At 39.2% G+C, this 2,852-nt stretch overlaps 1 pseudogene; it reads left to right on the top strand.

Annotated features, from left to right (window-relative positions):
- Positions 1 to 898: 898 nt before the first annotated feature.
- Positions 899 to 1,805, top strand: LOC102848557 (annotated as a pseudogene).
- The last annotated feature ends 1,047 nt before the right edge of the window (positions 1,806 to 2,852 follow it).

The following is a 2,852-nucleotide window of genomic DNA, read 5'->3' as shown; positions in this document are numbered from 1 at the left end:
CCATGTCTCTGGACTTGGCCAGGTTCACCAACATCCACTTTCAGTTCTCCAATAACAGGTTCTTGGGATAATCCAGCAAAATAAGCTCATGATTTTTGTTGGGAGTCAAGCTGAAGTGGCTTAATTATTCTTCGTCCAAGTAAAAAAGATGGCACAGATAGAGTTCAGAACCACGCTCCCAGTGTCATCGCTGCAGCTTCTGTAATTGTGAGTTGTAGATGAAGTGACCATAACAGGATCCTTTAAGGGCACAGATTCTATTGTTTTCATTTCTTACTTTTGGTGTCAATGGTGTTGACTATGGATCCAAATAAAATGAAGTCATTGACAATTTCAATATTATCTCCATCTATCATGTCTATGCAAAAGAATTTGACTATGTGAATCACAATAAATTGTGGCTAGCTTTGAAGATAATGGGAATTTCAGAACACTTGATTTTTCTCATATGAATCCTATATATATGCATCGGGGAGAATTCTTCAGATCAAAGCTAGAAACCACTGCATGTTTCAAAATCAGGAAAGAAGTATGTTAGAGATGAGTCTTGACTCCTTAACTTTTCAATCTATATACAGAATAGATCATTCAGGAGGCTAATATTTATGAAGAGTAATGTGGCATTATCCAAAAATGACTGAAACAGCACATCAGCAGAGAACTGCCAGAAGTCCAGGCTGGGTTTAGAAGGGGTCATGGTACTTAGGATATTGTAGCTAATGTTAGATGAATCTTAGCTGAAAGCAGGGAATACCAGAGGAATATCTATCTGTCTTTCATTGATCATGCAAAGGTGTTTGACTGTGTGGATCAAAACAAACTGTGGAGTTTCCAGAAGAGGTCCCTTGGAAGAAGCATGTCAGTTTCCTGTACCTGGCCATGCTGAAGCCCTGTAATCATGCAGTCAGATGATGTTAACTGGGATACACTAGGAAAAAAAAAACAAAACACAGAAACAATTTTGATTCTTCAAAATAAGAACGAAGACTCAGAGCTTTTGTAGAAATTAATACAACTTGACTGGGCTTTGTAGTCAGTCATCTTTTCCCTTGGTAAACAGTCAGTATGCCACTCTCAAAGAGGAGAAAGGACAGTGCTTTCTGTATATGAGGGTCATAGAATGAGCAACTTTCCTAAGACATCTCTGGGAACAGGTCGGTCTCAATAAAAACTATGAGAAAGCATTGGAGCAAATAGACGAAAATCTGATTTACTGGCCACATTTCCTTTGATACAAATGCGAGAAGAGATTTACCAAGATCATTCAGTATCTAATTCAAATATGAAAACTTACACTAAAGCGACAGAAGAAACTTGTTCCTTTGAGTAAGAAGGTGGAAAGAAAGGGGGGGGGGAGAGAAAAAGGCATTAATAGCTGCTCCATTGGACAATGCCATTGAAAAGGAATTACTGGAGAGATTGAAGCAAGATATGTAGGGCGACATCTACAACTTCACCATTCATGCTTTCACCAGCACCCTGGAACAGCAGGAAGCAGAGAGTGACTCTTCAGATGCTGAATAAAAAGATGATGATGATGATGAAGATGAAGGACAAAGATCATTTGTGGAAGATGATGAAATGGATGAGAGTGAAATAAGTGACTTTGAGGATATGGATAAACTAGATGCCAGTAGTGGTGAAGATCAGGAAGAGGAATCTTCCAGTGAGGAAGAGAAGAGGACTTTAATGCTAAATACAAAGGCAAAACACCTCTGAAAGGACCTTCACTGAGAAAATGAGCCTATGTAGAAATTGAATATGAACAGGAAACAGAGCCCACAGTCAAAGCTAAAACCATGTGATTTCTAAACTTGATGGAACATTTTTTTAATTTCTTTTTTGGTATCTGAAACCCATCTCTAATTTTCACTTTCCATACTATTTTTAACACTATTTATGCCACTTTTGAGGGACAGAAATATGGAAAGGAAGTATAAAGGGATGCCAAAATTGTGAGCAGATTATTTTTTATAGTATTTTTGACATGTGTTATAATAGTAGCTTGAGCCCAAGAAGCTTAACAGATGAGTTCTTGAGGTGGGGAAGGGCTTGTGAGTGTAAATATTTCTAAATTAGATGACTAATCTAATGTTTCCTTAGTGGATGTCATGTCTGTGTCCCCACCCCTTCTAATTTAAAATTTTCCCAATTACTGTGGGAAGTAAAGGGAAAAGGACCTAACTTTAAAAAACAAACAAAACAAAACAAACAAACAAACAAACAAAAAACTGTGACTGACTCTGAAAAGAGTGGGAATCCCAGAACACTTGATTGTGTTATTGTGAAACCTATGCAGTCATCAGAACAGAGCAAGGAAACGCTGCGTGGTTCAAAATTGCGAAGGGCGTGCGCCAGCCATGTGTCCTGTCTCCATACATTTTCATCCTGTATGGTGAATAGATTATCTGTGAGGCTGGGCTCTATGAGGAGGAATGTGGAGTCAGGATTGGTAGAAGATCTATCAACAACCTGCATTATGCAGATGACACAACCCTGCTTGCTGAAACTGGGGAGGACCTGAAGTGCTTACTGCGGAAGGTCAAGGACTGTAGCCTTCAATATGGATTGAGGCTCAATGTCAAGAAGACAAAGATTCTCACCACCATACCAATTGGCAGCCTTAGGATGGATGGTGAAGAAATTGAGATTGTTCGCAGCTTTAGTTTGCTTGGCTCCACAGTCAACACTCTTGGCACCAGCATCCAAGAAATTAAAAGATGTATTGAAATGGGAAAGTATGCTGTTAGGGACCTCTCTCCAAAGTACTGAAGAGAAATGGTTTCTCTCTGGAGACTAAGGTGCATCTGATGCAGGTCATGGACTTTGCAATCACTTGTTATGCTTCAGAG

This window comes from Elephantulus edwardii, unplaced genomic scaffold (assembly GCF_000299155.1).
Source record: "Elephantulus edwardii isolate Elephantulus edwardi_28Jun2011 unplaced genomic scaffold, EleEdw1.0 scaffold00119, whole genome shotgun sequence".
NCBI lineage: Eukaryota > Metazoa > Chordata > Mammalia > Macroscelidea > Macroscelididae > Elephantulus > Elephantulus edwardii.
This window is presented reverse-complemented; position numbering and strand designations above follow the sequence as displayed.